Source organism: Pongo pygmaeus, chromosome 11, assembly GCF_028885625.2.
Source record: "Pongo pygmaeus isolate AG05252 chromosome 11, NHGRI_mPonPyg2-v2.0_pri, whole genome shotgun sequence".
NCBI lineage: Eukaryota > Metazoa > Chordata > Mammalia > Primates > Hominidae > Pongo > Pongo pygmaeus.
This window is the reverse complement of record NC_072384.2, coordinates 94,312,297-94,337,604: the sequence shown is the minus strand read 5'-3', so window position 1 is coordinate 94,337,604 and position 25,308 is coordinate 94,312,297. Positions and strand designations below refer to the sequence as shown.

The 25,308-nt window shown below is 35.6% G+C and overlaps 1 long non-coding RNA gene across 1 annotated transcript in view; it reads right to left on the bottom strand.

The window, feature by feature from the left end:
- LOC129031712 (uncharacterized) overlaps window positions 1–25,308 on the bottom strand; it is an 86,967-nt gene that overhangs the window by 54,772 nt on the left and 6,887 nt on the right. The window contains exon 2 of the long non-coding RNA XR_008501100.1: window positions 136–367. This is a non-coding gene — a long non-coding RNA (uncharacterized LOC129031712). The remainder of the gene's footprint in view (window positions 1–135; window positions 368–25,308) is intronic.

The window sequence follows — 25,308 nt, the reverse complement described above, 5'->3', positions numbered from 1 at the left end:
ATCTGAAAAGCACAAATAAACAGATTTAAAATAATATTTGGAGATTTTAACTTTCTTAGCCCAAAAATTTCTAGAATAGGTAGATGAAAATGAGGAAGACTAGAGAAAACTTAAATAAAACCTTAACCTACTTACCTAGTTGACAACCAATATCCTCATTTTACATTGATAAGTTTGCCATCACTAAGTTCCTCTGGCATCACGGTGTCAAAGTCAATATCCCCCCAGTCTGCTATTTCTTTTATTTCTGTTGAATTTCAGTTTCACTTTCAACATTGCCATTTTTGTTTATTTGTTGTACTTTTACATCTACTGGTCAATTCCACCTTTGATTTTTCACTTTTCAAAATCTCACATAAGTGTATCACTGAAAGATAAAGAGGCAATATCACTCCATGCTTTCATTGGCATGCATTAACTGAATAACGTGAAGTGAACAATCAGCAGCAAACTGAAAAAAGTGACATGACTGGTCACTGATTATAATGCACATCTGTTGCTTATGTTGTGATTTGATGATCTAGAGGTGAAATTTGAACCATATTTTGGAGGCACTGTTGTCATATAACTAAACCCACAGTAACAGATATCCAGGCCTATCATAAGCTTGAAAATCAAGCTAATTTCTGTAAATATTTAGCAAACTGTATCTTAAGTACAAAAAGAATAGAAAAGAAATTGTAAAGTTTACTAAGTAGTTTTATTTTTGAAATAATTTTGAAGATGATATTTTTAAATCTATCTCATATATAAGTTTAAATAATAAATATGTTGATGTTATTAGAAACAGGAAATCCGTATAAGCAAAAATAAATATATAATAAATTACAAAATCCAATAAATTAGGAAAATCTTTGTTGCAAATGTAAGTATATAAAACAATATGATTCATAATTTCTAAATATAATCCCTAGCTATCTCCACTGAAAAGACCTAGAAGGAATGCCATATCCAGCACCAAAATCTTAGTTACTAAATACGGTTTTCCAATAAAAGAAGCCAGGGATCTTTGAAAAAAAAATTGTTAGCCGTAGATCTAAGGCAGTGAAAATACAAGGTAAGCCCATAGTGTCATTGGCCAGAAAGCAAGGGAATGCTCAAAGACCAAATGATGCATGTTGAAAGGACAGAAGGAAAGCTGGAATGAAAGCTAACTAAATTCAGGCAAACTGGATTACTGTCAAATTCTGTGGATAAACAGTGTTTTCGGAAAGTTCCAAAATATAACTCCCTTGTTTATTTGCAATTTCCAAAAACAAAACCAAACTTTATCTAGTAGAAATGAAAACTTTAAGCAAGTGAGACAGAGAAAGTTTTTACACAGATACTGATGACTGAGCCTTCTCAGGGTAAATGCCATTAAAGAGTAAAGCCTGGCAGCTTTACAGGCTTCATTATCCGCTCTACATGCTGTTAGGGAAAAGCTGAATGTTGGGAAAAATGCTGAGGCAGGGCTTGCATGCCTGACATAATGTAAAAGAGTCTTGGAACATGTCCAGGGTCCAGGGTCTAAAACCCCTCATGGCCTTTGGAACACCAAGCTCTGTGCCAAAGGGTGGAAGGCTGCCCTGCTGCACCACAATCTAAGCCCAGGGCATAAAACCCCTCGTGGCTTGGATGGAATCCAGGGCTCAGGGCATAAAACACCTCATGGCCTCTGGAATGTGTCTAGACTTGATAGCTCCTTGCTTCTGGCACTCCCAGGCTTGTGGATTGATTGTGTCTTAAACCAGAAGAACATGTGTCCCATTATCTCAAGTAGCAGAACATGTTCCATATGCTTCAAAGAAAGTGCTAAACTGTCACAGCTGTAGATCATGCACTTGCTGCACTGCTTTCTTTCAACCCCCACATCCTTACCACTTGCTTCTTTGATCACCAAAAAATAGTGTGGGCTTCCAGAGCTCCGGGCCTTTGCAGCCTCCATACTAGTGTTGGCCCCCTGGTCCCACTTTATGCCTTAACTTGTCTTATCTCATTCCTTTGACTCTGCTGGACTTCATAGCCCCCACAGTCTGGTGTTGGGTCTGATCACCCCAACACGTGCTTTGTAAATTTTTCTACCAGTATTTTATTTTCAATTTTTATTTTACATTCAGGAGGTACATATGCAGTTTTGTTACATGGGTATATTTCATGATGCTGAGTTTTGGAGTACAGATGATCCAGTCACCCAGGTAGCAAGCATAGTACCCAATAGGTAGTTTTTCAGCTCATTCCCTTCTCCCTTCCTCTCCCATCTAGTAATCCCCCCACTGTCTATTGTTCCCATCTTTATGTCCATGTGTGCTCAATGTTTGGTTCCCACAGATAAGTGACAACATGCAGTATTTGATTTTATGTTTCTGCAGTAATTTGCTGAGGATAATGGCCTCCAGCTGCATCCATGTTGCTGCAAATAACATAATTTTGTTCTTTTTTATGGATATGTAGTATTCCAAGGTGTACATGTACCACATTTTTATCCAATCCACAGTTGACAGGTAGCTAGGTTGATTCCATGGCTTCCTATTGTGAATAACACTGCAATGAATGTACATGTGCATATGTTTTGTTGGTAGAATGATTTATTTCTCTCTTTGTGTATATACCAAGTAATGGAATTGCTAGGTGGAATGGTAGCTCTGTACTAAGTTATTTGAGAGATCAGCAAACTGCTGTCCACAATGGCTGAACTAATTTACATTCCCACCAACAGTGTATAAGGCTTTCCTTTTCTCCACAACCTCACCAGCATCTATTATTTTTTAACATTTTAACAGCATCCATCTGAGTGATATGAGATGATATCTCACTGTCATTTTGATTTGCATTTCTTTGATAATGATAATGTTTTCTCTCAGTTCCTGATGTGACATGCTCCTTCACATCTCAGTGATATTGACCTTTGTGTTACATTTTCTGGGACATCTCTTCTCCCTTGCTTCCACTCCTAAATTCACCTTCTCACTCAGGTCACACATCCCCAAGCTAGTTAATTTATTTTAATCTTTTAAGACAACAAAATTAAACTTCCTCAAATAAGTTTTCTTATAGGTCAGGTCAGGGCATTTTGTCATATGCTCTAGTCATATCCTTCTTCTTTCTGATTATTATCACAATTTTCATTACATATTTTAATGTCCCCTCAAAGTGTTCAACATTCATTTTTGCACTAGCGTATAAGCTCTAAAAGGGAACACAGCATGTATATTTTGTTTATTACTCTGTCCTCACATAATAGAACAGTCACATATACATAGAAGGTACTCAAAAATATTTCAGTGGATTAATATAGGGACAAATATAGGTAAAAATTAAATTTAAAAAATAATTTTGCCTTCCCATGTTTCACCTTATATAATTAATAAATATGCAAGTTATCTTCAATTTTAAACCAAAAAATTTTCTAACATTTAACTAACAGCTCTCCTTTTCTTTTGTAGAGTCATTGAGAATAATACTGTGAAGTTCAGGATAGAGAAGAGATCAATTGTAAATCCCCAAATGAGGCAAGCATCCAATACAGGATTATTCCAACTGGTAAAATTCTGATGTGTTTGTTTATCTTCTTAATACCTTTAAACATACAGTGTGAAGGTTTGCTGATTGTATTGATCATAGAGCATCCTGTGGAGTTTTGTGTTACTCCCTTCCAAATAATAGGCTCACCTTGAAAATGTAAAAGTCAAAACAAGGTAAAGGTTACAACTTCTTGACTGGCATGCATTTATTTCTCTCATGAGATTAAGATTCTTCTAAGTCATTGTCACTGATTTTCTTCTGCCAAAAGCTATATATCTTTCCCAAAAAACCTATAGCAATTAAATGAAAATAAAGAATAGAAATAAATCAAATCAAACCATAAGTGAATTGTCAAGGTAATCGCCTTCTTTTGATAGAATATTGTATCCTATCTTATATTTGTTCTAAGGATTTTTCCTACCAGATGTTCATATTTTCTAACATCCAAAATGCAATTATTAAACTGGCTTCTGCAAAGTGACATACAATTATATAAGAAAATCATTTAAACATTGATTATGTCAGTTTCCTCTCACAGAATTTCTGGAATGTGATTGTGATGTACTTTTAGATATCATTTGGAAGATTTAGAGTTGCTAATCAATGAGTATAAAGTTGCAGTTTTACAACATGTATAAGCTCTAGAGACCCAATGCACAACATTAGACTTGTAGTTAAGAAGAGGTAATGTACACTTAAAAATCTGTTAAAAGGGCAGATCTCATGTTAAGTGTTCTTAACACAATTAAATAAAAATAATAATAAAAGAACTTGCATCGGGTTTACTTAGGGAAACCTAACTAAATATGTCTTTTACTTATATATTGAAGTTGAAATTAAAAATAAATATATAAATAAATAAAACAAAATAAACATAAACAATAAAAACCAGACATGGAAGCTAACTTTAATCATAGATCCACGTAGGGGTACAACACTATTTATTGTTTGTTTTAGTTTTAGTTTTTGTTTTCTAAGATTTGTCATAAAGGTCTACACATTCTAATTACCAATCTAAATAGAATGATATGTTCATATGACAGGTTTCTGTGTTCAGAGCAGGCAAGAATGTGGCTAACTTCCAAAATGAATTATACATCTATATTATCTTGATGACTGTCATTATGTGGAACATATGCTTATATGATTACAAAGTTGAAAATGTGGTTTAAAAGTACCTATAATAATATGCAGCTCACTGTATTACAAAGGGGCTGATTTAAGTGATTACTTAAAAGATACATAAACATTTTAAAAACAAATATTTTTAAAAGTGTCTAATTTAGAAATTCACTGTACTTACTGAAGTAGAATCTGACATTAAAATAAATTAAATTGTACATTAGCCAAGGTAATTGTCTTTCAGACAAAGGCGGCTATGGGTTTAAAGATTAAAACAATCAAACATTTAAAAATTTTTCCTATACCCTTGTGTATGCAATTTGGCAGAATAGTCCTTTTTTTTTTCTCCAAACTGGAAAATGTTGAGATTTGCCTTTAGAGACTTATTTAAAGTTAAAATATTTGTGCTGACTAAATTATACAAAGAATGATCTGTCATTCTTTAATGTTGCAACAATGTCAACAAATTTTTTTACTATAAATTTAAGGCTATGTTATGTGAAACTGTATTAAAATTAACCCAGCAACTTTATATGAGTCATCCTCATTTCGGCATAATGTTACCAGGCCTAATTTGACCCTACTTGTATTCATTCATTCATTTATTCATTCATTCTTCCTGCACAGTAAATTTCTCTCAGAACTCCTCAAAACAGCCTATATAGGTGTCTAATCTAAATTCAAAGTTTGAATTTAATTAAATTTTCAATTCAAAGTTTGAATTTAAATTTAAACAAAAATTTATATTAAGAAATAGTGGCAAATGTTATGCTAATCTTCATTTACAAATTTCTCCATTAAATTATATGGATTATGGGTTGTCTTCTGGTATTTCCTAGGTTCCTTCCTGAATCTATGGTTGTCTTCAGGTGGGCTAAGCATTTCTGCTGTTCTTGGTAAGGTATGATATTATTTCTGGAACTGGAGCTAGTAGAAACTGAGCTGAATAGGTTCGGTTCCACATTGTCTCGCAGGCTCCAGAAAGCATATGTGTATAGATAAGCTGTTTTCCATTAAGAAACAGGAAAATTTCAGATTCCCAGATGATCAGTTGAACCCATGCATTTAGCCCTATTATTTGCTAATAGCTCATTAAAAAATACACACACACACACACACACACACACACTGTTCTTTATATATATACACATTGTTGATGGATAGACAGGTAGATAAATGGAGAGAGAGAGAGAGAGAGATAGGACAGATAGATAAAGCAAATTCTACTGCCCTGCCATAAGCCATATGGTGGTAAATAACTATAATCAGATAGACCTATGTTAGGATACCAGCTCTACCAACTAAGAGCCATGCCATCTGGAACAAGATGACTAATTTCTGTAGCCCAAGTTTCCCAAACTATAAATATAGTATTAAAGTACCTTCCTTATCGGGCTCTTGAGACTTTACATACGATATAGAAGCGAAAATAAAATAAAATACAGCATGGTACCTGGTGCATAGTAATGAAACTCTGTATAGGCATGGGCAAAGACTTCATGTCTAAAACACTAAAAGCAATGGCAACAAAAGCCGAAATTTACGAATGGGATCTAATTAAACTAAAGAGCTTCTGCACAGCAAAAGAAACTACCATCAGCGTGAACAGGCAACCTACAGAATGGGAGAAAATTTTTGCAATCTATCCACCTGACAAAGGGCTAATATCCAGAATCTACTTAAGAATCCACAAAGAACTTAAACAAATTTACAAGAAAAAAACAACCCCATCAAAAAGTGGGCAAAGGATATGAACAGACATTTATCAAAAGAAGACATTTATGCAGCCAACAAACATGAAAAAATGCTCATCATCACCAGTCATTAAAGAAATGCAAGCCAAAACCACAATGAGATACCATCTCATGCCAGTTAGAATGGCAATCATTAAAAAGTCAGGAAACAACAGATGCTGGAGAGGATGTGAAGAAAGATGAACACTTTTACACTGCTGGTAGGGGTGTAAATTAGTTCAACCATTGTAGGAGACAGTGTGGTGATTCCTCAAGGATCTAGAACTAGAAATAACATTTGACCCAGCAATCCTATTACTGGGCATATACCAAAGGATTATAAATCATCCTACTGTAAAGACACTTGCACACGTATGTTTATTGCAGCACAATAGCAGATTTGGAACCAACCCAAATGTCCATCAGTAATAGACTGGATAAAGAAAATGTGGCACATATACATGATGGAATACTATGCAGCCATATAAAAGGATGAGTTCATGTCCCTTGCAGGGACATGGATGAAGCTAGAAACCATCATTCTCAGCAAACTATCACAAGAACAGAAAACCAAACATTACATGTTCTCACTCATAAGTGGGAGTTGAACAATGAGAACACATGAACATAGGGAGGGGAACATCACACACAAGGGCCTGTCAGGGGGTTGGGGACAAGGGGAGGGATAACATTAGGAGAAATACCTAAAGTAGATGACGGGTTGATGGGTGCAGCAAACCACCATGGCACGTGTATACCTATGTAACAAACCTGCATGCTCTGCACATGTACCCCAGAACTTAAAGTATATAAAAAAAAGAAGTGTAGTATAGTAGATGATGATAAATACAACATAAGACAATATGGAAAATATGAAGAAAGAATAGCTATAATTCAAAAGAGACACAAGAAGGGAAACTTTGAGAATGAACTGGGTAATTTTCAAGCTAAAACCCAGGGCAACTTCTAATCTCAGAGCAGGAGAATATGACACAAAGATGTACCATGAAGCAATCTTATTTATCACATAATGTTCACTTAGTAAATTGGAGAAATTTCCTTTTTCAGCTCTGAATATAGTAAAAATTCATATACATAAAGAAGAGATTCCAAGCTGAGATAAAGCAAAGGCCTCCCTTTATTTTTTTAATTATACTTTAAGTTTTAGGGTACATGTGCACAACGTGTAGGTTAGTTACATATGTATATATGTGCCATGTTGGTGTGCTGCACTCATTAACTCGTCATTTAACATTAGGTATATCTCCTAATGTTATCCCTCCCCCGTCCCCCCACCCCACAACAGGCCCCGGTGTGTGATGTTCCCCTTCCTGTGTCCATGTGTTCTCATTGTTCAATTCCCACCTATGAGTGAGAACATGCGATGTTTGGTTTTTTGTCCTTGCGAGAGTTTGCTGAGATGATGGTTTCCAGCTTCACCCATGTCCCTACAAAGGACATGAACTCATCCTTTTTTATGGCTGCATAGCATTCCACGGTGCATATGTGCCACATTTTCTTAATCCAGTCTATCATTGTTGGACATTTGGGTTGGTTCCAAGTCTTTGCTATTGTGAATAGTGCTGCAATAAACATACATGTGCATGTGTCTTTATAGCAGCATGATTTAAAATCCTTCGGGTATATACCCAGTAATGGGATTGCTGGGTCAAATGGTATTTCTAGTTCTAGATCCCCCATACCTTATACAAAAATTAATTCAAGATGGATTAAAGACTTAAATGTTAGACCTGAAACCATAAAAACTCTAGAAGAAAACCTAGGCATTACCATTCAGGACATAGGCATGGGCAAGGACTTCATGTCTAAAACACCAAAAGCAATGGCAACAAAAGCCAAAATTGACAAATGGGATCTAATTAAACTAAAGAGCTTCTGCACAGCAAAAGAAACTACCATCAGAGTGAACAGGCAACCTACAGAGTAGAGAAAATTTTTGCAATCTACTCATCTGACAAAGGGCTAATATCCAGAATCTACAATGAACTCAAACAAATTTACAAGAAAAAAACAAACAACCCCATCAAAAAGTGGGCAAAGGATATGAACAGACACTTCTCAAAAGAAGACATTTATGCAGCCAAAAGACACATGAAAAAATGCTCATCATCACTGGCCATCAGAGAAATGCAAATCAAAACCACAATGTGATACCATCTCACACCAGTTAGAATGGCGATCATTAAAAAGTCAAGAAACGAAAGGCTTCCCTTTAACCCAGTTGACTTAAAACACTGAATACAATTTAAAATATCCTAATTAGAATTATCAAGATGTAAAAGAAAAGAATTAATGAGAAACTGAGTTCAAGAAACCAGAACATGGTATAGAGATAGAAAAAAAAAGAATCTCAGAACCATTTATGTAAAATTAAAACATCTACACACAGACACACACACACAGACACACACACACATATACACATATACACATACACAGAATTGCATATTGTCTCATATTCAGAGGCACTAAATTGCAGATGGAATATTACTTAAAAAGACGTTAGTTAATTATAATTTTGCTCTTTGAATATTTATAGTAAGAAGACCCAAAATAAATAAGTTTAAATGAAAATTATACTACATAGAAGACATTTCTAGAAATTTTTATGTGAACTAGAGCTTGGATATTAAAAGAATGAGCTGGATAATCATTAATCCATTAGAAAAAATTCCTATGCTGAAATATGTCTTATGCAAGATTGAAATTTATTACTAAAGCTGAAATATACATATAGATACACAGAAGACAATTCCTGGTAACATTTACATATTAAGGGATAACATTAAAATCAGATAGCTCCAAAGTAAAATTTGATAATCTACCAATACGAAATTCAGAATAGGTTAAGATTTTTTTTTTTATCAGCAAATCAAATGTTAGAGAACAATAAAACAATTCACAAGGTTTTGAGAGAAAAATGAATATGGATGTTCTTGAACTGTTGTATAAATTATATCAAAATATATCCAATTTTGAACATGGAAAGGTTTAGAAATAAAGGTTTAGAAATAAAATTTATCAGTTACTCTTCTGTGTAACAAGATATTCTGCCATATTTACTGACTTAAAACAATAGACAGTTTGTTGCTCATGAATCTATGTGGATCTGCTGGGTTGTCTTCTGGTATTTCCTAGGTTCCTTCCTGCATCTATGGTTGTCTTCAGGTGGGCTAAGCATTTCTTCTGTTCTTGGTAAGGTACGATATTATTTCTGGAACTGGAGCTAGTAGAAACTGAGCTGAATAGGTTCGGTTCCACATTGTCTCGCAGGCTCCAGAAAGTTAAACCAGCCTTGTTCATAAGGCAAATGCAGAGGTTGCAAGTGAGAGAATGGAAGCAGACAATATCCCTTTAGGCTTATTTTTAGAACTGGCATAACTCACATCTAAAGCAATATATTACCAAACAGGTCACAAGGACAGCCCAGATTCAGTAGTTAGGCAAAAAACAACACTCTTGTAAAGTGGAGAGATGAAAGAAAGGGGTAAAGAATTGTAGCTATTTTAGTATCTACCAAATTATGTTGAAATAAAATTTTAAAATACTGCAGAAATTGAAAAAAAATTCTCAATAGAACAAATAATAATTTGAATGGACCAATTCATTATGTATATTGGATTTTGATGATTTGTTTATGCGTCACTGTGGCTAGGCTGTGGTATCCAGGTTTTGGTCAAATGTTATTGTAGATGCTTCTAAGAAAGTATTTTTTAGATGAGATTAATATTTAAATCAGTAGAAGTTGAGTAAAGCAGATTACCCTTCATATGGTGGGTAGGCCTTATCCAAACAATTGAAGGGCTTAATAGAAAAAGACTCTGGCTGCCCTTAACATTTTTTCCTTCATTTCAACTTTGGTGAATCTGACAATTATGTGTCTTGGAGTTGCTCTTCTCGAGGAGTATCTTTGTGGCGTTCTCTGTATTTCCTGAATCTGAATGTTGGCCTGCCTTGCTAGATTGGGGAAGTTCTCCTGAATAATATCCTGTAAAGTGTTTTCCAACTTGGTTCCATTCTCCCCGTCACTTTCAGGTACACCAATCAGATGTAGATTTGGTCTTTTCACATAGTCCCATATTTCTTGGAGGCTTTGTTCATTTCTTTTTATTCTTTTTTCTCTAAACTTCCCTTCTCACTTCATTTCATTCATTTCATCTTCCATCACTGATACCCTTTCTTCCAGTTGATCACATCGGCTCCTGAGGCTTCTGCATTCTTCACGTAGTTCTTGAGCCTTGGCTTTCAGCTCCATCAGCTCCTTTAAGCACTTCTCTGTATTGGTTATTCTAGTTATACATTCGTCTAAAGTTTTTTCAAAGTTTTTAACTGCTTTGCCTTTGGTTTGAATTTCCTCCTGTAGCTCGGAGTAGTTTGATCATCTGAAGCCTTCTTCTCTCAACTTGTCAAAGTCATTCTCCATCCAGCTTTGTTCCGTTGCTGGTGAGTAACTGCTTTCCTTTGGAGGAGGAGAGGCACTCTGCTTTTTAGATTTTCCAGTTTTTCTGCTCTGTTTTTTCCCCATCTTTGTGGTTTTAACTACTTTTGGTCTTTGATGATGGTGATGTACAGATGGGTTTTTGGTGTGGATGCCCTTTCTGTTTGTTAGTTTTCCTTCTGACAGACAGGACCCTCAGCTGCAGGTCTGTTGGAGTTTGTTAGAGGTCCACTCCAGACCCTGTTTGCCTGGGTATCAGCAGTGGTGGCTGCAGAACAGTGGATTTTTGTGAACCGCGAATGCTGCTGTCTGATCGTTCCTCTGGAAGTTTTGTCTCAGAGGAGTACCCGGACGTGTGAGGTGTCAGTCTGCCCCTACTGGAGGGTGCATCCCAGTTAGGCTGCTTGGAGGTCAGGGGTCAGGGGTCAGAGACTCACTTGAGGTGGCAGTCTGCCCATTCGCATATCTCCAGCTGCGTGCTAGGAGAACCACTGCTCTCTTAGAAGCTGTCAGACAGGGACATTTAAGTCTGCAGAGGTTACTGCTGTCTTTACCCACAAAGGGAAGCCCATCAGACTAACAGCGGATCTCTCAGCAGAAACTCTACAAGCCAGAAGAGAGTGGGGGCCAATATTCAACATTCTTAAAGAAAAGAATTTTCAACCCATAATTTCATATCCAGCCAAACTAAGCTTCATAAGTGAAGGAGAAATAAAATACTTTACAGACAAGCAAATGCTGAGAGATTTTGTCACCACCAGGCCTGCCCTAAAAGAGCTCCTGAAGGAAGCACTAAACATGGAAAGGAACAATCGCTACCAGCCACTGCAAAATCATGCCAAAATGTAAAGACCATCGAGGCTAGGAAAAAACTGCATTAACTAACAAGCAAAATAACCAGCTAACATCATAATGACAGGATCAAATTCACACATAACAATATTAACTTTAAATGTAAATGGGCTAAATGCTCCAATTAAAAGACACAGACTGGCAAATTGGATAAAGACTCAAGACCCATCAGTGTGTTGTATTCAGGAAACCCATCTCACGTGCAGACACACACATAGGCTCAAAATAAAAGGATGGAGGAAGATCTACCAAGCAAATGGAAAACAAAAAAAGGCAGGGGTTGCAATCCTAGTCTCTGATAAAACAGACTTTAAACCAAAAAAGATCAAAAGAGACAAAAAAGGCCATTACATAATGGTAAAGGGATCAATTCAACAAGAAGAGCTAACTCTCCTAAATATATATGCACCCAATACAGGAGTACCCAGATTCATAAAGCAAGTCCTGAGTGACCTACAAAGAGACTTAGACTCCCACACAATAATAATGGGAGACTTTAACACCCCACTGTCTACATTAGACAGATCAACGAGACAGAAAGTTAACAAGGATACCCAGGAATTGAACTCTGCTCTGCACCAAGTGGACCTAATAGACATCTACAGAACTCTCCACCCCAAATCAACAGAACATACATTTTTTTCAGCACCACACCACACCTATTCCAAAATTGACCACATAGTTGGAAGTAAAGCTCTCCTCAGCAAATGTAAAAGATCAGAAATTATAACAAACTGTCTCTCAGACTACAGTGCAATCAAACTAGAACTCAGGATTAAGAAACTCACTCAAAACCTCTCAACTACATGGAAACTGAACAACCTGCTCCTGAATGACTACTGGGGACATAACAAAATGAAGGCAGAAATAAACATGTTCTTTGAAACCAATGAGAACAAAGACACAACATACCAGAATCTCTGGGACACATTCAAAACAGTGTGTAGAGGGAAATTTATAGTAATAAATGCCCACGAGAGAAAGCAGGAAAGATCCAAAATTGACACCCTAACATCACAATTAAAAGAACTAGAAGAGCAAGAGGAAACACATTCAAAAGCTAGCAGAAGGCAAGAAATAACTAAAATCAGAGCAGAACTGAAGGAAATAGAGATACAAAAAAACCCTTCAAAAAATTAATGAATCCAGGAGCCGGGTTTTTGAAAGGATCAACAAAACTGATAGACCGCTAGCAAGACTAATAAAGAAGAAAAGAGAGAAGAATCAAATAGATGCAAGAAAAAATGATAAAGGGGATATCACCACCGATCCCACAGAAATACAAAACTACCATCAGAGAATACTACAAACACCTCTATGCAAATAAACTAGAAAATCTAGAAGAAATGGATAAATTCCTCAACACATACACCCTCCCAAGACTAAACCAGGAAGAAGTTGAATCTCTGAATAGACCAATAACAGGATCTGAAATTGTGGCAATAATCAATAGCTTACCAACCAAAAAGAGTCTAGGACCAGATGGATTCCCAGCCAAATTCTACCAGAGGTACAAGGAGGAACTGGTACCATTCCTTCTGAAACTATTCCAATCAATAGAAAAAGAGGGAATCCTCCCTAACTCATTTTATGAGGTCAGCATCATCCTGATAACAAAGCCGGGCAGAGACACAACCAAAAAAGAGAATTTTAGACCAATATCCTTGATGAACATTGATGCAAATATCCTCAATAAAATACTGGCAAACTGAATCCAGCAGCACATCAAAAAGCTTATCCACCATGATCAAGTGGGCTTCATCCCTGGAATGCAAGGCTGGTTCAATATACACAAATCAATAAATATAATCCAGCATATAAACACAACCAAAGACAAAAACCACATGATTATCTCAATAGATGTAGAAAAGGCCTTTGACAAAATTCAACAACCCTTCATGCTAAAAACTCTCAATAAATTAGGTATCGATGGGATGTATCTCAAAATAATAAGAGCTATCTATGACAAACCCACAGCCAATATCATACTGAATGGGCAAAACCTGGAAGCATTCCCTTTGAAAACTGGCACAAGACAGGGATGCCCTCTCTCACCACTCCTATTCAACATAGAGTTGGAAGTTCCAGCCACGGCAATTAGGCAGTAGAATGAAATAAAGGGTATTCAAATAGGAAAAGAGGAAGTCAAATTGTCCCTGTTTGCAGATGACATGATTGTATATCTAGAAAACCCCACTGTGTCAGCCCAAAATCTCCTTAAGCTGATAAGCAAATTCAGCAAAGTCTCAGGATACAAAATCAATGTACAAAAATCACAAGCATTCTTATATACCAATAACAGACAAACAGAGAGCCAAATCATGAGTGAACTCCCATTCACAATTGCTTCAAAGAGAATAAAACACCTAGGAATCCAACTTACAAGGGACGTGAAGGACCTCTTCAAGGAGAACTATAAACCACTGCTCAATGAAATAAAAGAGGATACAAAGAAATGGAAGAACATTCTATGCTCATGGGTAGGAAGAATCAATATCGTGAAAATGGCCATACTGCCCAAGGTAATTTATAGATTCAATGCCATCCCCATCAAGCTACCAATGACTTTCTTCACAGAATTGGAAAAAACTACTTTAAAGTTCATATGGAACTAAAAAAAGAGCCCGCGTTGCCAAGTCAATCCTAAGCCAAAAGAATAAAGCTGGAGGCATCACGCTACCTGACTTCAAACTATACTACAAGGCTACAGTAACCAAAACAGCATGGTACTGGTACCAAAACAGAGATATAGATCAATGGAACAGAACAGAGCCCTCAGAAATAACTCCACATATCTATAACTATCTGATCTTTGACATACCTGAGAAAAACAAGCAATGGGGAAAGGATTCCCTATTTAATAAATGGTGCTGGGAAAACTGGTTAGCCATATGGAGAAAGCTGAAACTGGATCCCTTCCTTACACCTTATACAAAAATTAATTCAAGATGGATTAAAGACTTAAATGTTAGACCTAAAATCATAAAAACCCTAGAAGAAAACCTAGGCATTACCATTCAGGACATAGGCATGGGCAAGGACTTCATGTCTAAAACACCAAAAGCAATGGCAAGAAAAGCCAAAATTGACAAATGGGATCTAATTAAACTAAAGAGCTTCTGCACAGCAAAAGAAACTACCATCAGAGAGAACAAGCAACCTACAAAATGGGAGAAAATTTTCGCAACCTACTCATCTGACAAAGGGCTAATATCCAGAATCTACAATGAACTCAAACAAATTTACAAGAAAAAAAAACCCCATCAAAAAGTGGGCGAAGGACATGAACAGACACTTCTCAAAAGAAGACATTTATGCAGCCAAAAAACTCATGAAAAATGCTCGCCATCACTGGCCATCAGAGAAATGCAAATCAAAACCACAATGAAATACCCTCTTACACCAGTTAGAATGGCAATCATTAAAAAGTCAGGAAACAACAGGGGCTGGAGAAGATGCGGAGAAATAGGAACACTTTTACACTGTTGGTGGGACTGTAAACTAGTTCAACCATTGTAGAAGTCAGTGTGGCAATTCCTCAGGGATCTAGAACTAGAAATACCATTTGACCCAGCCATCCTATTACTGGGTATATACCCAAAGGACTATAAATCATGCTGCTATAAAGACACATGCACACGTATGTTTATTGCGGCACTATTCACAATAGCAAAGACTTGGAACCAACCCAAATGTCCAACAATGATAGACTGGATTAAGAAAATGTGGCACATATACACCATGGAATACTATGCAGCCATAAAAAATGATGAGTTCATGTCCTTTGTAGGGACATGGATGAAACTGGAAATCATCATTCTCAGTAAACTATCACAAGGACAAAAAACCAAACTTCGTATATTCTCACTCATAGGTGGGAATTGAACAATGAGAACACATGGACACAGGAAGGGGAACATCACACTCTGGGGACTGTTGTGGGGTGGGGGGAGGGGGGAGGGATAGCTTTAGGAGATATACCTAATGCTAAATGACGAGTTACTGGGTGCAGCATACCAGCATGGCACATGTATACATATGTAACCTGCACATTGTGCACATGTACCCTAAAACTTAAAGTATAATAATAATAATAAAATAAAAAATAAAAAAAAAGAAAGAAAAAGACTGATCTCCCTAGAAGAAGACAGAATTATGGCAGCAGGCTTTTTTGGACTTGAATTGGTACTCTGCCCTGGGTATTCAGCCTGCTGGCTTACTCTAAAGATTTTGATCTTGCTAAGTCTCCATAATTGCATGAGCCAATTTCTATAATTTCTTTCTCTCTAATGTATGACAGATTTAAGAAAGTCCAATAATCAGTTTAAAATACATATATATATATAATATTTGTATATATTATATAGATATGGGAGAGAGAGAGAAAGGGAGTGAGAGAGAGAGGCATATCCTGTTATATCTGTTTTCTGGAAAACTAATATCCAGATTTTAAAAATATTTACTTTATATATTCTGGTTATTAATCCCTTGTCGGGTGGGTAATTTGCAAATATTTTCTCCCATTCTGTGTTAAAAAAAATTTACAATTTAGTGTTGACACATTATGTAATTTTATTATTCTCATTTAAAATTAGAAATGAATTTTATTTTATGTGATGTAGTTTTATAATTGTTGTTTTTTTCTATGAATTCTTAAGATCATGCCTTATCCATATATGTCAACATAAGCAATACCACATATCTACTCTGATTATTAATTATTTGTGAATTCATAAGATAAACACTATTTGATAATTTTGTGTTTTTCCTTTTATGTTACATATTTTTTCTTTCATTTTTGGTTTACATCTAATAATTTTACATATTTATGACATCCATGTGATGTTTTGATATATACAAATACAATGTGTAATAATCAAATCAGAGTGATTAGCATATTTATCACCTTAAATAGTTATCATTTATTTGTGTTGGTAAGATTCAAAGTCCTCTCTTCTAGCTATTGAAAATAGACAATAAATTATTGTTAATTATATTAATACTACAGTACTACAGAACACTAGAATTTATTCCTCCTATCTAGCTATAATTTTGTTTTCATTAAGCAAAACCCTTTCTAACCTCCCCTCTCCCTAACCTTCTTAGCCTCTAAGAACCACAATTATATTCTCTACTTCTATGAGTTCAACGTTTTTTAGCTCCCACATATGAATGAGAATCTGCAGTATTTATTTTTCTGTGCCTGACTTATTTCACTTAACGTCATGCCTTCCTGGGTCACTCATGTCGCCATGAATGGCAGGATTTTATTGTTTTATGAATAAGTAGTATTCTATTGTGTATAATACTATTGGGGTATATATCACATTTTCTTTATACATTAATCTGTTGATGAACTTTAGGCAATGCTTCATGGCTTTTATCATCTTAGGTGAAAAGTGAACTGCTAATCTTATGGTGATTACCTTGTAAATAAATGATTGCTTTAATTTCTTTCAACGTATTCTCTATATCTAGCTGGCAACATTTCACTACGATGTGTATGGGTGTTGATCTGCATTTTTTCCTAGTAAATGTTAACTGAACTTCTTGTACATGTAGATTAATTTTTTAAACCATATTTGTAAAGTTTAGCCCATTCGTTCTTCAAATATTTTTCTCCTCTCCATCTCTGTCTTTTGTTCTCTCTCCTTATTTCCCCCTCTTCCTTTCTTCTTGTACTCCAATATGTGTATCTTGCTGCCCTTAATGATATTACACATTTCTTTGAGGGTCTATTCATTTTTCTTCATTCTCTTTTCTCTGTGTTCTTCAGATTACATAATGTCTACCAATCTTGCCTCAAATTTATTGATTTATTTTTATGCTTATTAGCATATACTTTTAAGGTCTTCTAGTGAATTATTCTTTTCAGTTATTGTACTTTTTAATATTGTATTTAATTTCAATTAGACCTTGTTTATTATTTCTATATCTTTATTAATATTAATTTCATGATATGTTTTTGTACATATATGGACATAAATGAATGTATAATTGCTTAACTGTGTTGTGAAAGAATTCACAGAAAGTGATGTACAATGGAATGTACATTTTCTTTATTCATTTTTGGATACTTCGGTGGATTCTGTATCTTTGCTATTGTGAATACTGTTTCAATAAATATGGGAGTGGTATCCCTTTGATATACTGATTTATTTTTCTTTGGATAAATACCCAGTAGCAGGATTGCTGGATCTCATGGTAGTTATATTTCAGTTTTTGGAAAATTCTATAAACTGTTTTCCATAGTGGCTGTACTCATTTACTTTCCTTTTAATAGTTTATAAAAGTTCTCCTTTCTCCAAATCCTCAGGAACAACTGCTGTTTTTTGCCTTTAAAAAAAACCCATTTTTTTCTGGGTATATAATAGGTGTATATATTTATGGGATATAAAGGATATTTTGATATAGGCATACAATGTGTAATAATTGCACCAGGGTAAATGGGGTATCCATCACCTCTAGAATTTATCCTTTGTATTACAAACAATCCAATATACTTTTAGTTATTTAAAAATATACAATAACTTATTATTGACTATAGTCACCCTTTTATGCTATCAAATACTAGATCTTAGTCATTCCATTTTTTTGTTACCATTAACCATCCACACTTCCCTCCCACCCCCTACCTACCCTTCACAGCCTCTAATAACCATCATTCTACTCTCTATCTTCATGAGTTTGATTATCTTAATTTTTAACTCCCACAAATAAGTGAGAACATGTGGTTTATCTTTCTCTGCCTGACATTTTTAAGTTAACATAATGACCTCCAGTTCCATCCATGTTGTTGCAAATGACAGGATCTCATTGTTTTATGACTGAATAGAACTCCATTGCATATATGTACATCTTCTTTATCTTTTCATCTGTTGATGTGCACTTGGGTTGCTTCCAGTCTTTAATATTGTACATAGTGCTGCAAAAAAAATGTGGAAGTGCAGGAATCTCTTTGATATACTGGTTTCCTTTCTTTTGAGTATATACCTAGTAGTGGGATTGCTGGATAATATGGTAGTTCTATTTTTGAGGAACCTCCAAACTGTTCTTCATAGTAGTTGCATAAATATACATTTCCCCCAACAGTGTATGAGGGTTGACTTTTCTCCATATCCTTCTAGCATTTCTTATTGTATGTCATTTGGATAAAAGTCATTTTAACTGGTGTGAGATGATATCTTATTGTAGTTTTGATTTGCATTTCTCTGATGATCAGTGGTGTTGAGCATATTTGTATATATCTGTTTTCCACTTGTACGTCGTCTTTTGAAACACATCTAATCAGACCTTTTGCCCATTTTAAAATTAGATTATTAGATTTTTTTCTTACAGAGTTGTTTGAGCTTCTTATATATCTTTGCTATTAATTCTTTGTTAGATAGATAATTGTAAATACTTACTCCCATTCTGTGGATTGTCTCTTCACTGTGTTGATTGTTTCCTTTGCTGTGCAGAAGCTTTTTAACTTGATGTGACTCCATGTGCCCATTTTTGCTTTGGTTTCCTGTGCTTGCAGGTATTACTCAAGAAATTTTTTGCCCAGACCAATGTCCTTGAGAATTTTCTCAATGTTTTCTTGTAGTATTTTAACAGTTTGAGGTCTTAGAATTAAGACTTTAATTCATTTTGATTTGATTTTTGTATATGGTGAGAGAGAGTGGTCTAGTTTCATTCTTCTGCATGTGGAAATCCAGTTTTCCCAGCAACATTTATTGAAGAGACTCTCCTTTCCTCAGTGTATGTTTTCAACATCTTTGTCCAAAATGAGTTCCCTGTAGATGCCTGTAGATGTATGAATTTGTCTCTGGATTCTCTATTCTGTTCCAGTGGTCTATATGTCTATTTTTATGCCAGTACCATGCTGTTTTGTTTGCTGTAGCTCCGTAATAGAATTTGAAGCCAGATAATGTGATTTATCTAGTTTTTTTGGTTGTTGTTGTTTTTGCTCAGAATATATTTAGTTACCATGGGTCTTTTGTGGTTCCATATAAATGTTAGGATGTTTTTTTTCTATTTCTGTGAAGAATTTTAAGATAGGGATTGAAATGCATCTTTAGGTTCCTTTGGGTAAAATACAAATTTTAAAAATATTAAATCTTTCAAACCATGAAAATGAATTATATTTCTATTTTTGTATGTCCTCTTTAATTTCTTTCATGAACATCTTCAATAGTTTTTATTGTCAAGATCTTTCACTTCCTTGGTTAAGTTCATTTCTAGGTATTTAATTTTATTATTTTATTTGTGGCTATCGTAAAATGGGATTACTTTCTTGATTTCTTTTTCAGATGGTTCAATGTTGGCATATAGAAATGCTACTGATATTTGTATGTTGATTTTGTATCCTGCAACTTTCCTGAATTTATTTATCAGTTCTGACAGTTGTTTTGGTGGAGTCTTTAGTTTTTTCTTAATATAATATTATCTGCAAACAAGGATAATGTGACTTCTTCCTTTTCAATTTGGATGCCCTTTATTTCTTTTGTCTGATTGCTTTTGCTAACACTTCCAGTACTATGTTAAATAAGAATGGCAAAAGTGGGCATCCTGTTGTGTTCCAGATCTTAGAGGAAAGGCTTTAAGTTTTTCTACATTCACTATAATACTAGCTATGGGTCTATCATGTATGACTTTTATTATGTTGAGGCATATTGTTTCTATCCTCAGTTTCTTTGAGGGATTTTATCATGAAGGGATGTTGAGTTTTATCAATTGCTTTTTCAGCATCAATTGAAATGATCATATGTTTTTTGTCCTTCATTCTATTGATATGATATATTACATTGATTGATTTGCATATGTTGAACCATCCTTGCATCCCTGGGATAAATTCCAGTTGGTCATGATGAATAATATTTTTAATGTGCTGTTGAATTCTGTTTGCTAATACTTTGTTGGGAATTTTTGCACAAATATTTATCAGATATTGCCTTGTAGCTTTCTTTTTTTGATGGGTCTTTGTCTGGTCTTGCTATCAGCATAACACTGGCCTTGTAGAATGAGTTTGGAAGTACTCCCTCTTCCTCTATTTTTCAGAACACTTTTAGTAGGATCGGCATTAGTTTTTATTTAAATGTGGTAGAATTAAGCAGCAAAGCCCTCAGGCTCTGATCTTTTATTTGCAGGGAGGCATTTTATCATGGCTTCAATCCCATTACTTGTTGGTCTGTTCAAGTTTTGGATTCCTTCTGGTTTAATCTTGGTAGGTTGTATGTGTCTAGAAACTTGTCTATTTCTTCTAAGTTTGCCAATTTATTGACATACATTTGCTCATAGTAGCCTCTAATGATCCTTTGAATTTCTCTGACGTTGGTTGTGAGGTCTCCTTTTTCATCTCTGATTTTATTGTTTTGGGTCTTCTTTCTTTTATTCTAGTCTTCCTCTGTCTTATCTTTAAGGCCAATAACTCTTAGATTTGCTCGTTTGAGGCTATCTTCTAGATCTTGTAGGCATGCTTTATTCTTTTTTCTTCTTTATTCTTTTGTCTCTTCTGAATGTGTATTTTCGAATAGCCTATTTTCAGGCTCACTAATTCTTTGTTCTGCTTTATCAATTCTGACATTAAGAGACTTGGATGCATTCTTCAATATGCCACTTGTGGTTTTCAACTCCAGAATTTCTGCTTGATTCTTTTTAATTTCTATTTTCCTTGGTAAATTTATCTCATAGAAATGTGAATTCTTTCTCTATGTCACCTTGAATTTCTTTGAGTTTCTTCAAAACAGCTATTTTGAACTATCTATCTAAAGGTCACATGTCTCTGTTTCTTCAGAGTTGGTCACTGGTACCTTATTTAGATCATTTGGTGAGCTCATGTTTTTCTGGATTGTCTTGATGCTTCTGGATATTCATTGGTGTCTGGGCATTGAAGAGTTATGTATTTATTGTAATCGTTGCAGCCTGAGCTTGTTTTTAACTACCTTTCATGGGGAAGTTTTTCCATGTTTTCTAAGGGACTTAGGTGCTGTAATCTAAGTTTTTGGTCATTCCAGCCTTATGTGCATTATGGGAAATCCCAAGCCCAATTACACTGTCACTCTAGCAGACTCATAGAGATACCACTTCAGTGGTCTTGAATCAGATCCCAAAGAATGATCTGGATTATTAGGCAGAGACTTGTGTTTTCGTTCCTTACTTTTTCCCAAACAAATGGAATTTCTCTCTTTCTCTCTGTGCTGAGCTACCTGGAACTAGATGGAGTCCACAAGCACCCCTGTGGCCACCACCACCTGAGCTGTGCTGGGTCAGACCAAGGCCCTAGGGATCTACAATCAGCAGATAGTAAACCCAGCCAGTTTTGATTCCTTCCCTTCAGGGTGGTGAGTTTCCTCAGGCCCCAGGTGGCTCCAGGTATGTTGTTCCTGGAGTCAGAAAACTTAGTAATCCACTTGGTGCTCTATTCTACTGTGGCTGAGCTGGCACTGAAATCACAAGCAAAGTCTATCCTAATTTTCCTGTCCTTTCCCCAGGCGGAGGAGTTTCTCCTCATGTGCTCCACTACCATAGGCCCACAGGGTGTACTGCCAGCGTACTGCTGATGTTCACTGAAGACCCAAGGACTCTTCAGTCAGCTTGTGGTGAATGCTTCCAGGTTCACTCTTCAGGGCAGTGGTCTCCCCTATGGCCCAGAGTAGTTCTAGAAATCCTATCCAAAATCCAAGGCCTGGAATTGGGTACCCCTAGTACCTACTTGTTGTTCTTCCGCACTGTGGCCAAGCTGGTACCTAAGCTGCAAGATAAGGTCCCCTTTACTTTTCTCTCTGCTTTTCTCAAGGAGGAGTCTCACCTCATAGCCTCCACAGGTGTGCTGGGTCACACCTGAAGCCACCACATCCCAAAGTCTCACCCAAGGCACATACCATGTAATAACTGGTTACTACTGCTGATTATTCAGGGCCCAAGGGCTCTTTAGTAAGCAGGTGATCCTGTCAGTACTGGGTCCTTCCCTTCTAGCTAGCAGGTTCCTTTTTGGCCCTGGGTGTGTCTAGAATGTCATCTGGGAGCTACAGCCTGGAATGGGGGCCTCATGACCCTGTCTGGTGCCCTATTCTACTGTGGCTGAGCTGATATTCAAGTTGCAAGACAAAGTCATTTTTACTCTTCCCTATCCTCTTCTCAATCAGAAGGAAAGAGTCTCGTTTGGACTTGTGAGCTATGCTGCCTGAGGTTAGGCGAGGAGTGGTACAAACACTCCCCTGGCCACCCTGGCTGGTGTCTCACTAGACTGTATGCTCCCCAAGTCCAATGGCTTAGAGCTCAGCACAGCACCACTACATGCCTAGGAATTGTCTTCCTTGTGGCCCAGACTGCCTTTCAAGTTTATTTAGAACCTCAGAGCACTTAAGCCCAAGTTCCAACCACAGGGATGGGTGATTCACTTATGACTAGGACAAAATCCACATAGCAAACTGTATTGGTTTTCTGTGGCTTATGTAAAAATGGCCAGAAATGTAGTGGCTTAAAACACTATAAATATATATGTACTATATATATACAATATAAATATATATACAATATACAATATAAATACAATATAAATATAAATATATTATCATAGAGTTCTGTAGGTTAGAAATGTAATGTGAGCCTTACTGGATTAAAATCAAGGCACCAGCTGGCTACAATCTCTTCTGGAGGCTCTAGAGGAAAATCTTTTTCTGTTTTTTAAACAGAAACACTTCTATAGACTGCTTGCAATCAAGAGGAGTAAATAATTGTTCATCCTCAAAGTCAGCAACACTGCACATGTCCAGCCATTATTCCACAGTCACATTTTCTGACCGTACCAGGAAAGATCTTCCATTTTAAAGTCCTGTGTAATTAGATTGTTCCCAGTGGACAATCTGGTATAATCTCTTCATTTCAAGGTCCCTAGTATAATCATTTATGCAAAGTCTTTTTTCATGTAAAGTAACGTGTTCAGGAATTAGGATAAGAAAATCTTAGAAGTGGAGGCGTAATTCTGCTTATTAAGCAAAAATTATTGTATGCCTGATTTTTATGTCAGTGTCTAATCATTGAGGAACAGGTAAAAAATAAAGAACTGAAATTAGACATGACATATAAGTTTATGTCTCTTGTAGAAGATCAGCCTTATGGAGAAAGTAATGATAAATTGGATGGGGTAACAGAGCTCTGAGGAACTGTCACAAGAATGCCAGTATGAAAATTTTAGAAAGCTAAAGAATAGAAATTAACATATATTAGATGCCTTTTTTTTCTAAAGACTCTGTTAAACATTTTCTTAGGTTATATCTTTTTATCTTTTGAACAATTCAATCAGTCTACAGTGGTGGGATGAAGAAATATGATGTACTGAAGGATATTTAGGAGAAAACATCAACAGGAATTGCTATAAGTATTTTCATAACACTAGGGAAGGGAAGCCATTGAAGAATAGAGTGGGGACTTCCAAAGCTAGAGAGTCTTAAAATTTCAAATGTCTATTAGGTGTAGCAATATAGAAGTTTTCCTTCTGGTAACCAGCATTCTATTCTCTACTTTTATGGGGTCAACTTTTTTAGGTTCTAAACATGAGTGAAATCGTGGTATTTGTTTATCTGTGCCTGGCTTATTACATATAACATAAAGTTTTACAAGCTCATTCATGTTTTCACAAATGACAGGGCTTGGATGGTTAGGGAAAGGAAGAGAATGGAAAGATGTTGGTCAAAGGATATGTAATTACAGTTAGATAGGAGAAATAAGATCAAAAGATTTACTGTACAGCATGATGACTATAGTTAATGACCATACACTGTATTCTTGAAAAATGCAAAGATAGTAGATAAAGGTTCTTATTACATGAATAATAACTATGTGAAGTAATACATTTGTTACCTAGTTTTAATTATTCCACAATGTATATAATCTTCAAAATATAATGTTGTACACAATAAATACACACAATTTTATCTATCAATTTAAGCAAATAAATAAGTTTTCTTATAATTAGTAAGGGAAACCTTATTTATTAGTTATGAAAACTAGATTATAATATTCTAAGAACTTAATGGAGGTGAGAAAGAAGCAATAATAAGTGTAAACAATTTGTTTCCAAAAGCATGGGTAATACAGTAATGCAAAGTAAACAAAGAAAAAGTTAAAATGAAATTAGTACCTCATAGAGATATCTTCATTCCCATGTTCACTGCAGCATTACTTCAATAGGCAAGATGTGGAAACAATCTTAGTGTCCACTGATGGATGAATTAATAAATAAATTATGGCATATATTCACAATATAATACTCTTCAGACCTATAATTAAAAAGACACTGCCATTTGTGACAACATGAATGAAACTAGAGGACATTATGCTAAGTGGAATAAGCCAGACTCAGTAAAAATATTGCATGACCTCATTTATATGTGCAATCTTAAAAAAAAAAAAAAAAGTCAAATAAATAGAACCAGACTAGAACAGTGGTTACCAGGGACAGGAAAGGAGAAGAAAATGGAGAGACGTAAATCACAGGGTAGACATTTGTAGTTAGGTACAATGAATAACTCTAGAAATCTGAAGAACTTCAGGACTTTAGTTAATAATATTGTATTTTATACTGAGCACTTGCTGAGAGTAAATTTTTGGTGCTTTTACCACACACACAAAAGAGTATCCAGGGAAGGTGAT